Below are 14,167 nucleotides of genomic sequence, written 5' to 3'. Positions count from 1 at the left end.
TAATTATGGAAATTCGCTGCCATCATTTCTCAAGGAAGGGGCAAGTGAAGCTGTTCCAAGGGGCCTCAGACATCCACTGTAGTGGCTCAGATCTCTGCTGGTCTATCTCCCAGCTCAATGACGGGCCTGCCGTCATTCTTCCCACGGTGTCACAGTATACCTACTGTGTGCCAGCACACTTCACTGATATTCTTTAAGCTTTAAAGTCATAACTGCAATCTGTCTTTAAAGCCTCCACCAGCATAATCCTCCAGAAAACTCTATTTCCATTACATTTTTTGGTTGTCATAGCAACCACCAAGCAACAGCCTGGAAAGTGTCTCAAAGGCAGCCGCGGCAGTCTGTGAGCCTGAGTGAATTTGCAGGGAGTAGGCCGTCCACAAAGGCTAGAAATAGACATCCTTTAGCAAGCCGCACCCCCGCCCAGTGCCTAGGATGAGCGCTATGGGGTACTCGTGCTGTTTGGGGGAGTCAAACGTGAGCCAGACAAGAAGATGGGCTAATGCTCCCTGTTGCAGGCCTCCACAGAACAGCGTTGGAGCTAAACTGAAAGACCCCAGACCTGCTGTGTCCCTAGTAAGCCGTGGGAGTTTGGGTTTAAACTGGGCAACCGCCCTGGGCGTCAGTGTCCTCGTTGGCAAAAGGCAAGAGTTAGATGGACTGAAGTCTTTCCCATGCGATCGTCCTAGTAGAGGGTTCTCATCATTCATTTTCATCCCAGTGACCGCCCGGATGGGCGGCCAAGACAGAGAACAAAGCAGGTCATCGTGTTGGTGGGGTGCTTTGTCGATAGACGAGTTGGCAGAACTCACTAGACACTGTTTCTTATGGTAACAGCTACATGGGTTGAATCCTTCCCACATGCCAAGGATGAGTCTCAGTGGTTTTCACATTCTGTACCACCTGGCTTTCCTAACAAGGGCAGGAGAAAGGGATGACGGATAGCCTTAGTTCACAGTGAGCAAATTTACCCACAGACAAGGTTGTAACTCACTTTTACAAAGCTAGTGCATTACATAGCTAGGATTTGAACCCAGGTTCCTTAAATTAAGCATCTAATGTGGGGCTGGGGAGATGGCTCATCAGTTAAGAGCACTCTTACAGAGGACCAAAGTTCAGTGCCCAGCACCCGTACTCAGGTTGGGCAGCTCACACCACCTGTAACTCCAGTTCCAGGGGATCCTACACCCTCTTTCTGGCATCTGCAGGCACCTGCACATACACACACACACACACACACACACACACACACACACACACACGTACGTGCACATCTCCATCCATATTCAAGCCACCCACCCATGCACACCTACCCATACTAGCACCCTCACCTACTCATCTCCCCCCAGAGAGAGAGAGAGAGAGAGAGAGAGAGAGAGAGAGAGAGCCTGCCTACAGATTATTCTATCATATGTCTGATGCCTAGATCCTCCCCTAGCCCCCTAAGGACATTTGAGAGGTAATTGTTGAGCATGCAATATATGGTTGGTGCCCTAGAAAAGTCCCCTGTGTTCACAGATCTTCAAGCCCCCTCCCTTTTTGGTAGTTTATAATCTGAAGAAAAACCTTTGAGACATATTCCCTAAGCAAAATGGCTGTGGGGAAAGCTAGAAATCATGTTGCTATGGAATGAAATTTAGCAAAGAGGATACTGTTAAAATATGGGGATTGTTAAATAAGGAGTTTGAATTATGCAATGATGTGAGGTATGAATTATGGAACTGATGCCCTGTCAAAATAAAGCCCGCTTTCTAGGACCTAAAACACATAGGCAATTTTATTCCCATTTTAAGTGAAAATTACCTGTGTTCTTAGATGCAGAAAGGCAAAGAGTATTTTGCTATAGGTAAGAGAGAATTGAATTTAAAAATAAATATACATAGACTTTTCCCTAGCACAGAAACATAACAAGTGGAACACATTAAAACGTGATTAACCCGCACCCAGAAGTACATTCTGAGATGAATCACTTTAACCTTATACTCCAAAGCAGGCCTTGAATGTTTAACTGGAGCCCTTTATAATTTTTTTTAGCCTTTATTGGAATATTTATTATGACTAAAAAGGCAAAATAATCTCCTCTGTCACCCCCATCAGTACAGGATTGGCTTCTTAGATTGTACTAAGCAATGCATTTTACCAGGCATAATGCACTAAAAATTAATTCAAGTTATAATTTCTTTAGAATGTTATTACTATGGTGTTCTTCAATCTCTACTTTCTAATCTAATTCTACCCTAATGCTAATTTTTCTGTTATTTTAACCTTTATTGAAAACCAGCATTTTTGTGTCCTAATTGTAAGTCCCAGTGAGTTTTCACAACTAGACAGAGCCGTGTAACCAGCAACCAGATTACAAAATACAGCAGTTGTCTGGTGGTGTACACCATAGGACCAGCACTCAGGAAACTAGGATAATCGTGAAGCTGAGGACTGTCTGGGCTATGTATCAAGTTTCATATCAGCCTTGCCTACAAAGCAAAACCAAGTTTGTGACACCACACAGTTTTTGAGGTGCTGGAACTCTGACTCGGGGCTTTGGGCATGCAGGGCAAGCAACCTACCAACTGGGCTACATTCCCAGCCCTTCCCAGTCATGTTTAAGACATCTTTTACACTCATGTGTGTTCATGTGTGCATGGTCTCATGCCAGCACATGTCCAGTCATGACACACCATTCGTGTGAAGGACAGAGGATGATTTATGGGAGTCGATATTCTCTTTCCACCCCATGGGTTCGAAACTTTGCTCACTAAGCCATCTTGCTGGCTCCTAAGACGTCTCAGACTGGGGTAATCAAGTAAACTTACGTGTTCTTTAAAAGCCGGCTTCCTTTCCCCATTTAGCTCTGTAATTAAATTTTGAGCAATGATATTTGAAAATGGTATTTTTTTTTAAAAAATGTGTTTTTTAAATTTTTATGGTTAATTTTTTATAATGGTCATTTTTTTTTATAATGTGGTCAATTTATCTAGCAATTTTTGCTGGCAATATAATTCTTTCCTCTAACACATCATAGGCTTTTTCACAGACCAGGTAACTATTTATGTGAAGGCTTTCTGATTCATTGGTTAGTTTACCTAACATTGTGCTGGTCCTGATGTTCTCTTTAGAATGAGAACATTTTGTTCTCATTACGAATCTTCCAGTTTTGATTTTCCCCTTTAAGTGCTTTGGATATTCTTGGCCCTTCGCATTTCCATAGGAATTTTAGAATCAAATGTTACTTATCACCCCACCCCCATTCCTGATGGGATTTTTACTGGATTAATAGTGAATGTATAAATTAATTACTTAATTAGTTACTTAATTGATTAATGTATGATTAATGAAAATATAATTAATTTATAATTAATTAAAAATATTAATACCTTCATCTACCAGAACTAGATGGTAAGACTCTGCGGCTAAATACACCACACACTTTGGATGCAGGATACAGATAAATCGGACTGGAAGCTTCCTCCCTGATCCTTAATAAGCATAAAGCCAGAGGGGCTTCTCAGGTTATCTGGGGGGAGAAAGGTTCCAACATCCTTACTATAGTAGCTTGGATGAGAAATGCCCGCTTTGTCTCAGACATTTGAACACAATCCCCAACTGATGGCGGGGGCCTTGCAGAAGGAAGTATGTTGCTGGGGATGGGTTTGGGAAATAAAATGTATAGCTTACTTCTAATTTGCTCTCTCTGCTTCATGCTTATACTTCAAGATGCGAGCTCTCAGCTTTCTGCTCCCGCCACGCCTGTCCCTTGCTATCCCTCCTGTCATGGACTCTGACCTTCTGGAACCATAAGCCCAACGAGACTCTTCACTCTACAAGTCACCTCGGTCTTGAGATTATATCACAACAACAGAAAAGTCATTAATACACTTATTCACCTTTGGGCTCTGCATACCACCATACCGACTTGTCAAACAGGATGTGCTCACTTGGGTTCTGATTGTTCGGGGAGTGGGGTGGGGGGGCTAACCAACCCTTTCCTCATTGGATTTGAGCCCTTCCTTCACCGCTGGTACTGTAAACTGGCTCAAATGCTTCTGGTTGGACACATCTGTAGCAGACACGAATGTACTTCTGATGGTACACTAAATGGACATGTATCCAAACTGCCTTCTAAATATTTATGTCTATATCCCTTGCCTCATGCTGTTTTTAGCCTTGGCCAGAGAAACTTCCTTTTGTAGTGGGAGGTGGTTAATACAGAGATTTGAAATTTCCGTGTTCTGAGAATAAGTGACTATTGAATGTTCAGCCCTAAATAGAGCATCTCTATCTTCCCCTCCTGGCCTCCAGGAAAAAAAAAATCACAGAAGTGGGGATGGAAAGATTGTAAGAGCCAGATGATGGATGGGGCAGGATGCTATAAAAAGCCGTCTTCTGGATATAAACACACTGCAGATGTGGTTGCCTTGTAAGACCCTATACACTCAAAAAACACGAAAGTTGAGAAGAAACAAGCTGGGAAGAAGAGATCAGCAGGAATGAAAGGGGTCAACAGAGGGGAATTGGGGGGGGGCTGGGATCACAATGCATAATATGCATGCATGAAACTGTCAAAAAATTAAACAAAAACTATTGAGATCTTTACAATTTTTAACTTTCCAAGAATTAAAATTTTACATTCCATGCTGGGCATGGTGGTGCACACCTTTAATCTCAGTACTTGGGAGGCAGAAGCAGGCAAATCTCTGAATTTGTGGCCAGCCTGGTCTACATAGTGAGTTTCAGGCCAGCCAAGGTTACATAGTGAGACCCTGTCCCAAACAAACAAACAAATGAACGAAAATTGGCGTTTGTTATTGCCAACATTGCAATGAAGCCAATTTTTGTAGAATTAAAACCAAATATAATATTTACCTTGATATTATAAATTATGTGATTTAAAATCTCTCAGAACTGGGACTGTACCTCAGTGGTAGAGTGCATAGTATGTGTGAGGACTTACATTGGGTAGAAATCCCCAGTATGGGTAGAAAAATGAATAAAATATAATTTTCTGTCTGTTTCTGGATGGTGTAGAAAAATATAAATTAAGAGCTGGAGAGATGGTTTCCTAGTTAGTCTCTGCTGTCAACTTCTCACAGCCTGGAGTCATCTGAGGGAATGTCAGTTGAGGGAATGTCCGAATCAGATTGGCCTGTAGGCCTGCAAGCATGATTGATGGCCCAGTCCACTGTGGGTGGTCCTGAACTGGGGAAGAAAGCTAGCTGCACATGAGTTGGAGAGCAAGTCAGTAAGCAGCATTCTGCCTGGTCCCTGCCTTCAGATTCCTGCTTGAGTTTCTGTCTTGGCTTCCCTTGATGAAGGATAGTAACCTCTTACTATCTTCTAAAGATAACTAAGATGCAATAACACTTCTCTCCTCCTATTTCCTTTTGGTCCAAATGGTTTATCACAACAAAAAGGAAACCAGAACAAGTGGCTCAGAGGTTAAGACCATGTACTGTTCTTGGAGAGTGTAACTAGAGTTTTCCTGCCTTGCCCACAGTCAGGACAAATCTTTGTCACCCGCCAGTCCCACAGTCATGCAGACCCAACCAAGTAAACACAGAGGTTTATATTGCTTACAAACTGTATGGCCATGGCAGGCTTCTTGCTAACTGTTCTTATAGCTTAAATTAATCCATTTCCATAAATCTATACCTTGCCACGTGGCTTGTGGCTTACCGGCATCTTCACATGCTGCTTGTCATGGCGGTGGCTGGCAGTGACTCCCTCCGCCTTCCTGTTCTTTCTTTTCTCCTCTCTGTTAGTCCTGCCTATACTTCCTGCCTAGCCACTGGCCAATCAGTGTTTTATTTATTGACCAATCAGAGTAATTTGACATACAGACCATCCCACAGCAGGAGAGAATCCAAGTTCAGTTCCCAGCACTCATGTCAAGTGGTTCACAACTGCCTCTACTCCAGGTCCATGGAATCTGACACCCTCTTCTGGACTCTATGGGCACCAGGATTCACACGCACATACCCACACAAATATATATATAATTTTTAACATGATAAAAATACTTATTTTTTTAAATAATGACCTTGTATTCAGTCACATTGCAGATTTGATTATTAGCTCAAATATTTTTTATATTAATTTGCATTTTTCTTACCGTAAGGATGATGAATAATGGCAGCATGATTTCTTACTCCAGATGCAATATCCTTTAAAAATATATTGTTATGACTAGAACCACTTGTCAAATGCAGGATGTAAGCATGAGAGCCAGTATCCATGTCAATTTCAGTCCATGTAGAAAGACTTTCAAGATTTCCCCACTAGATGTGATGTACCACAGGCGTTTTGTAATGTTCATTGTTTTTCAGTGTTGGGGATAGGGATGTAGCACAGTTGGTAGAGTGTTTGCCTAGCACACACACATCCTTGGGTTCCATCCCCAGCACCAACTGAGCTGAGTGTGATGGCACACACTTGTAGTCCCAGCACAAAGAGGTGGCAGTGGTAGGATCAGAAGTTCAAGGTCATCCTTGGCTACACAGCCAGTTTGGGACCAGCCTGAGATACATAAGAGAAAAACACTGTCATCTTTTACCCTTGGTTTCCTAAGAATTCAGGAAAATGGAAGTACAGAGAGGGACAAACTTTAACTATTTCTGCCTACATTAAGATTTTCCTATTCCACCTGTCTCCTTGTCATGGTAGTAGGGTTGTGTTTGTTTTTAAAATGTCAACTCAGTCTTACTTTCCTAGAATGGCCTCAACTTATCTATCATCAGGTTCATTTGTCTAACATATCATTAGAGATTTTTATGTCTATATTTGTAAGAGATGGATATAACTCTGTTTTTATTAAAGTTGCATTTGTCTCATAAAAGGTGTAGGAGAAAAAAATTCTCTGTATTGTACAAGTCTTGGGTTACATCTTATAAATTTTTTAAAAGGAATTTATTAGTAAATCCATGTGACTTTGAACTTCCTGTACTGGCTGGTTTCGTGTGTCAACTTGACACAAAGTAGAGTTATCAGAGAAAAAGGAGCCTCTGCTGAGGAAATGTCTCCTTGAGATCCAGCTGTAAGGCTTTTCTCAATTAGTGATCAATGCAGAAGGGCCCAGCCCTAGGCTGCTGGTCCTGGGTTCTGTAAGAAAGCAGGCTGAGCAAGCCAGGGGAAGCAAGCCAGTAAGCAGCTCCCCTCCATGGCCTCTGTATCAGCTCCTGCCTCCAGGATCCTGTCCTGTTTGAGTTCCTGTCCTGACTTCATTCATGGTGAACAACAATGTGGAAACAATGTGGAAGCAAAGTGTAAGCTGAATAAAACCTTTCCTCCCAACTTGCTTTTTGGTCACAGTGTGTCATCAAAACCCTGACTAAGACACGTTCATTCAGAGATTTCTAGGTGAAAGTTAAGTACTTTTTAATACATACTAAAATATACTCTTTCTATTTCCCATCGTGTGTTAACTTGTATTTTTCTAGGGATTTTTCCATTTTACCCCACCAGGCAAATTAATTCAGGCTAAATTTTTCATATCTTCTTATCACTCTCAGGTTTCTTAGATTTTTATTTATTGCTGTTTATTTGTGTGTGTGCATGTGTGCTTATGTGTAAGACATGTGGGAGTGCACATCATAGCACTGAAATAGTAACTATTACACTGAGCATTGGGGGACAAATTGATGGGGGAAACTGAATAGAAATTGAGGGGAGGTTATTGGGGAACGTGAGTGCTGTTTGAGACCAATGATGAGGCCTGGGTAGCAGTGGTGGCTGATGATACATAGCAAAAAAAGTGAAGTGAATAAATGTTATTGAAAGCTAGAAAGAAAAAAAAAGACATCTATTACAGAGTGGTGGGAAGCTTAACATATGGTTGCCCAGGGTAGCTTGAAAAATGTAAAATACAGCCATTAAGCTGGAGGAGATTTCTGAGAGAAGTTTAAGCCAGGCAGTTAAATGTGTTCCTTGGCTTCTACTTGCTGCTCATGGTGAAACAGACAGGCACAGAGAGAAGCTGCAAGGACTGAAAAGGATTCAAATCCAGGATGTGCTAGTTTTGAAATCAAAGGCAGTTCTTAGTCCCAGATTTTCCAGATGACAAACAATGTTGAGGTTAAGAAATAACTTTCAGGCATGTTTCAATCTAGGGCAATCAAGAGACACATGATCTACAGATGAAGCAGATGGTAGAACTGAAACTCTTTGTGAAGAGTTGAGGAAATCTGAAAGCAGTGCTCCGGGGAATTGTTCAGTGAGAGAGAAAGTTCTGCAAGAATTTGAAAACTATATGCCTTACCAACCTCAGAAGATACCGAAGGTGGAAAGGATCTTCTGAAAAAGACATTGGTGAGTCTAGCTTTGGTTCATAGACTCCAGTGAAACTCAGACAAAAATTTTAAAAGAATTACATTAACTGAAATTGTTTGGGGGCAGGAAGGGGTCAAGACGAGAGAAAATGACAGGAGGTCTTTGATTTCAGAGGATGATCCAAGATGGCATGGAACCAAAGATCTAAGGAGTGGACCAGAGATGGAACAACACCAATAAGACACAGAGTGGACCAAAGAGAGCATGGAAACGTGAGTCCGAAGAGTGGACAAAAGCCAGAGAGCATCAGTGGTAGGGAGCGCTGCAGCTGAATCTTCACAAATAATCTGGCAACATGTTGTACTGTGGGTTTCAGAATTCCCATGTTTCTGTGATTTCTGCCTTCTCATTGTTTTCTTTTTCACTTGGCTTACAGCAGTTATGATGGGCCTGTCTTGCTATTGCAGGTTGGGTGTTTAGGAAGCCTAAAACCAATCCCATTGTCCCACGAGTACTCTGATCCACAGAAATGACTCTAAAGCAGCATGACAGGAATCATGACCTCATATTCAGGAACCCCGCCTGCCCCTGCATCCTATAATGTTTAAACAGTTTGGGATGGGATGGGTTTAAAATTAAATTTTCAAATACAGAAATATAATAATATTACAGAACGTCTCTGTAGTCATAGAAGACAATAAATAGGAAGTTGCTATTCTGGACATGACAAAGAATGTGAGAAACCACTTATCTTGGGGTTTCCACTGCTGAGATAAAACACCGTAACCAAAAAATGATATGGGGAGGAAAGCATTTGTTTTGGCTCAGAACTCACAGGTCATACATACTCCATCACTGAGGGAAATTTGGGCAGGAACTCAATGCAGGAACTGAAGCAGAGGCCATGGAGGAGTGCTTACCAATTTGTTCTCCACGACGGATTGCTCAGTTTTTCTGATAGCATCCTGGATCAACTGCCCAAAGGGGTACCACCCACAATGGGCTAAGCCCCGCCCCCCACCAATCACTAAGAAAATGCACTACAGTCTTGCCTATGGGCCAATGCTGTGAAGGCATTTTCTCAGTGAAGATTCCTTCTTCCCAGGTGATGCTTGCTTGTGTCAAGTTGACATAAAATTCGCCAGCACATTGTTGTTTACAGATTGACCAGGTTGTGTGGAGCTGTACTGTGAGAAGGAGAGAAAGACAGATTGATGACATAATCCTTATCATTCTCCAGCTTTCAGTCTGGAGGTACTTTCCAGAAAAGAGAACCCTGAATTAATCTTAACACTGAGTTAAGGAGACAGGTGTTGGAAATGGGGAAGGTGAAGGCCACCATGATAAAAAGAACAAGGGTCCAGAGAGGAGCTGAGAGAACACAAAGAGTTAACAATTCTGCTGAGTTTCAGATGAGACAAGGTGAAGCATGGCCAAACTATACAAAAAAAAAAAAAAAAGGGAAAATCTGATTGCTAAAAATTTCAGAATTCTTAGAAATCATATGAGACTGGATGATATTTTTCACTTCAGATTTCCAGAATGGGGTTAAAAAAATCCATTTGAATACTCAGGGAATTCATTACTAACATCAAAATAACCAAGTCTTAGGAAGGAGACTAAGGCAGCCTCAGAGTACAGCTTACTGCAAGGCACACTGGTGAAGTGTTAGAGATCAAACTAGCCAAGCTGACTAGCAGGCAATTTCAGCAAGTGGCTGAACACATTGAAACAAATTTTAAAGAAACACAAGAAAGCATATGATTTATTTTTCGTTAATATGATAAAATGGCATAACCAAGGCAATTTATGGAAGAGTTCATTCTGGTTTACAGTTCCAAGGTGGGGGGGGGGGGTCCATAATCGCAAAGGAAGAATGCCCACAGGCAGATGAAGCAAGAAGCTAAGAGATCACGTCTTCAACCACAGGGAGGAAGCGGTGAGAACAAACCTGAAGTGAGGTAAGGGTATAAGCTCTCAAAGCCCACCCCCAGTGAGGTACTTCCTCCTTCAAGACCACACCTCTTAAAGATTCCATAACCTCCCTAAACATCACCCACTGGCAAGTGGAGCCAAGTGTTCAAATACTTGAGCCAATGGGGGACATTTTTTTTTCTTTTATTTTACAATACTATTCAGTTCTACATAACAGCCACAGATTCCCTTGTTCTCCCCCTTCCTGCCCCCTCCCCTTCCCCCCAGCCCACCCCCCATTCCCACTACCTCCAGACGGCCATACCACCCTGAACGTGCCCGATCTCGTCTGATCTCGGAAGCTAAGCAGGGTCGGGCCTGGTTAGTACTTGGATGGGGGACATTTTTATTAAACCACTACAAAAAAAAAAAAAAAAATCCAGGTGCTTAAGAAATTAGCCCCCACAGTGTTCAGCATTCATTGAAAACTTACTAGACGTAAGAAGGGTGAGAAATATGTGATAACCAAGAGAAATAGTAGAAACAGATTTAGAAATACAAGAGATGGTAGGGTTGGTATTCTAAAGACTTTGAGGCCTTAAGACTAAATGCTCAAGGACCTAATGCAGCTATAATGGGGAAAATACAGAAGTTATAAGAGAAGCCAGATACAACCCTTATGCCTGAAATGTGCAATACATGGAATATAAACTCACTGAATAAGATTATTCTACAATTAAACACAACAATAAAAAGAGACCAGTGGACACAAACAACAAGTTACATAAAATATACAGATATAAAGCAAGGGTGAAAATTAAGAAAGCATGAGCTCTCAGTGACCTCAGAGACCTGTGAGATAAGTCTTTATGTTGTTAGAGTCCCAAAAGAGAGTGGAAGCAAAAAAATACGAAGTAATGACTAAACTTTTCAAATTCAGCAAAATCTATGAACACACGTATCTAGATTACTTTTAATTTCTAGAGTGAATTCTTAATCAGATCAAATAAAGACAAACCCATGTAGGATAGACACAACCCTGTACCATGAATACATATGATTTCACAGCCAAATTCTTCCTTCAGTGTGTGCTCATGAGGTTTGGACGGCCTCGTTATAAGTATTTTCCCTACGTAATAAACACAGTATGAAACTTTATCACTAGTGTGTGCTGGAGATGAAAAGGGTGGATGTCTCCTGGGTCCAGTGTCTGCTACTTTGTTTTTTCGGATGGCAGTCCTACTGTGTGTCAGAGGAGCATGTGCAGAAGCATCCCAAACTCAGCGTCACATGCAAGTAAGAACACACAGACCCTTAGGAACCTTGCAGCCCAGCTCCCTGCACAGGCTGGAATGTCACCTCTGTGACAGCGCTCCCTTAGCAAATCTGCCTTTTGTTGAGTGTGTCCACCCCCAGCCTTAAATGTCTTTTCACATTCTCTTTATGGGATGACTCACTGTCTCTTTGCTGCTTTTAAAATTCTCTTTGTCTTCTGACAGGTTAGCATTGATGGATTGGGTGTGGAATCTTTAAACGTAGCCTGCTTGGGACCTGTTGAGCCTCACACTTCATTGCTTAATGTTTTCCATCAACTTTGAGACATTTTTTGCTCTTATTTTCTTGACACGTGCTCTCTCTCCCACTCCTCACCCCTGGGAATCTCACTGTGTGTCCTTGGTAGGAATTCACTGGTTTCTGAGACTACTTGCTTTTCTGTATAATTTTTAATCTGTGGGTCTGCTCAAACAGATGTACTTCACTGGTGTCACAGCTCACCAGTTATTTACATTTTTAAGATTAATTTGATTTTTAATTGTGTATGTGATGGGATATGTACATGTTCACATGTGGATGGGTGCCCACAGAAGCCAGAAGAGGGCATCAGATCCTCTGGAACTTGAGTTTCAGTTAGCTATGAGCCACCATATTTAGATAATGAGAACTGAACTTGGGCCCTCGGCAAGAGCAACATGTGCTTTTAACCACTGAGCCATCCCTCCAGCCCCTAACCAATGCCTTGCAAACTGCTATAATTTCAGCCTGTTTGATCTTTGCTCTGCAATGCATTGAAAACATTGTCTTGACAAAATCTGACTTGTGAAATATTAATAAGTGTTTTTCCTACCATTCTCAAATGACAGGTTATGTCATTGGTTTTATTGTGTGCTCAGTTTCCCACATCTCTGTCTCCTTCGATCATATTAAATTTCATCTGTTTGTGCTACATATTGCTACCCAGAATAAGGACTACATTTTCAAGATCCTCTCAGGTGAGTGTGGCTATTTGGTTCCCATCAAAAATGGAAATGGAAATTGTATAAACAATTCCCTAGTGTCCTCTCTGAAGGAAAAGGATCTGCTCTTTTCTCCTTTCCCATCTCCTCACTGTTCAGAATATATATGGAGATGTGAGCCATCCTCAGTCAGGTGCCTCCTGGATAAAGGCAGGTAACTCCTTCAAAAAGGAGGAATACAGATTGATAAACCAAAAAGGAACTGCTACATGTAAATACAGCTTGGCACATGAGTAGCTTTTACCTACTGTTTTGTGACTTGTTGCTATGGGAACAAAATCAAGCCTGTTCGCTTACATGTTGTCTATCTCCGCTTTCACACTGTTGCAGCAGAGGTAAGTCCTTGCAAGTGAGCTCTTATGGCTCCCTGTGAAGTCTCCTGTGGCTACCATAACAAATTGTCACAGATTGGGTGACCAAAGCCTCTGAAATGGATTTTTTTTCTTACAGTTCTGGAAGCCAAAGTTAAGGTATCCACAGGGCTCCAGGGGGTCCGATGCCCTCTTTTGACCTCCACAGACACCCACACACTTGTTCATACACACATGCACTTGACTTAAATCTTGAAAACATCCTTCTACATGGAGTAAGGTAAAGATTGATTCTCATTAACTTGTCGAGATGAAAGGGCTGCATAGTGTTATTCTTTACGATCATGCCATGGTGTGCTTATTACTATCACACACAGGGTCAGTCAGCCACCGTGTATTTCCTGTTTGTTCTACTTCAGAAACACTAATCAGTATTCAAATTATTCCTTCACAGTGAATCAGGGCAACACAGAGCTTATCCACATACTTCCTGGGTGTTGGAGATCCAGTTTATCCGTGGAGTAGATTAGACACAGGAAGTGACTAACACAGTTAAGCTGCATGATAATATAAGCATGGCGTCTCTGGTTCTGAAACTTATGAGACAGCAAAAGTCCTTTCCCTCTATTTCAGTAATTCTCAACTTGAGGGTCGCGACTCCTTTGGGATCGAATGACCCGTTCACGGGGTGGCATATCAGATATTTACATGATGATTCATAACAGTAGCAAAATTACAGTTATGAAGTAGCAATGAAATAATTTTATGGTTGGGGGTCACCACAACATGAGGAGCTGTATTAAAGGGTTGCAGTATTAGGAAGGTTGAGAAGCACTGATCTATTTGGAAAACACACTTGGATATCAAATAATTCATTTTTAATAGTCTTATTGCATTTTTATTTATTTATTTATTTTCATTATTTATTTATTTATTTATTTATTTATTTTTGTGTGTGTGTGTGTGTGTGTGTGTGTGTGTGTGTGTGTGTTAAAAGATAGCTCACAGGGATTGGTCCTCAATTTCTGCTGGTGGGCCTCAGGGATTGAACTTAGGTTGTCAGGGTTAGTGGTAACTGCCTTTACAGAATGAGACATCTCATTGGCCTGATTTTCTAGTTTTCTATTAATATACTTCTTATTTTCCCTCTTGTTTACTCGAGCTGATGGTTCTTATACCAGACCTGTTTCAAAACAACAAAAACAAACAAAAATTGTCAAGACAAGGAAATTCAGTATAAATAAATGGGAGAGACCCTGGGCTAATAGGAAGGTATACACTCCTCCTCTCTGTCTGTCTCTGTCCCTCTGTCTCTGTCTCTGTCTCTGTCTCTGTCTCTGTCTCTCTCTCTCTCTCTCTCTCTCTCTCTCTCTCTCTCTCTCTCTCTCT

General features: G+C 41.6%; 1 long non-coding RNA gene across 1 annotated transcript; it reads left to right on the top strand.

Moving 5' to 3' along the window:
* The first annotated feature begins 323 nt into the window (after positions 1–323).
* On the top strand, positions 324–8,520 carry LOC121824644 (uncharacterized). The gene is made up of 3 exons (XR_006066569.2): positions 324–576; positions 8,100–8,298; positions 8,432–8,520. It is a non-coding gene; the product is annotated as an uncharacterized LOC121824644 (long non-coding RNA).
* Positions 8,521–14,167: the final 5,647 nt, after the last annotated feature.

Source organism: Peromyscus maniculatus, chromosome 21 (genome assembly GCF_049852395.1).
Source record: "Peromyscus maniculatus bairdii isolate BWxNUB_F1_BW_parent chromosome 21, HU_Pman_BW_mat_3.1, whole genome shotgun sequence".
NCBI lineage: Eukaryota > Metazoa > Chordata > Mammalia > Rodentia > Cricetidae > Peromyscus > Peromyscus maniculatus.
This window is presented reverse-complemented; position numbering and strand designations above follow the sequence as displayed.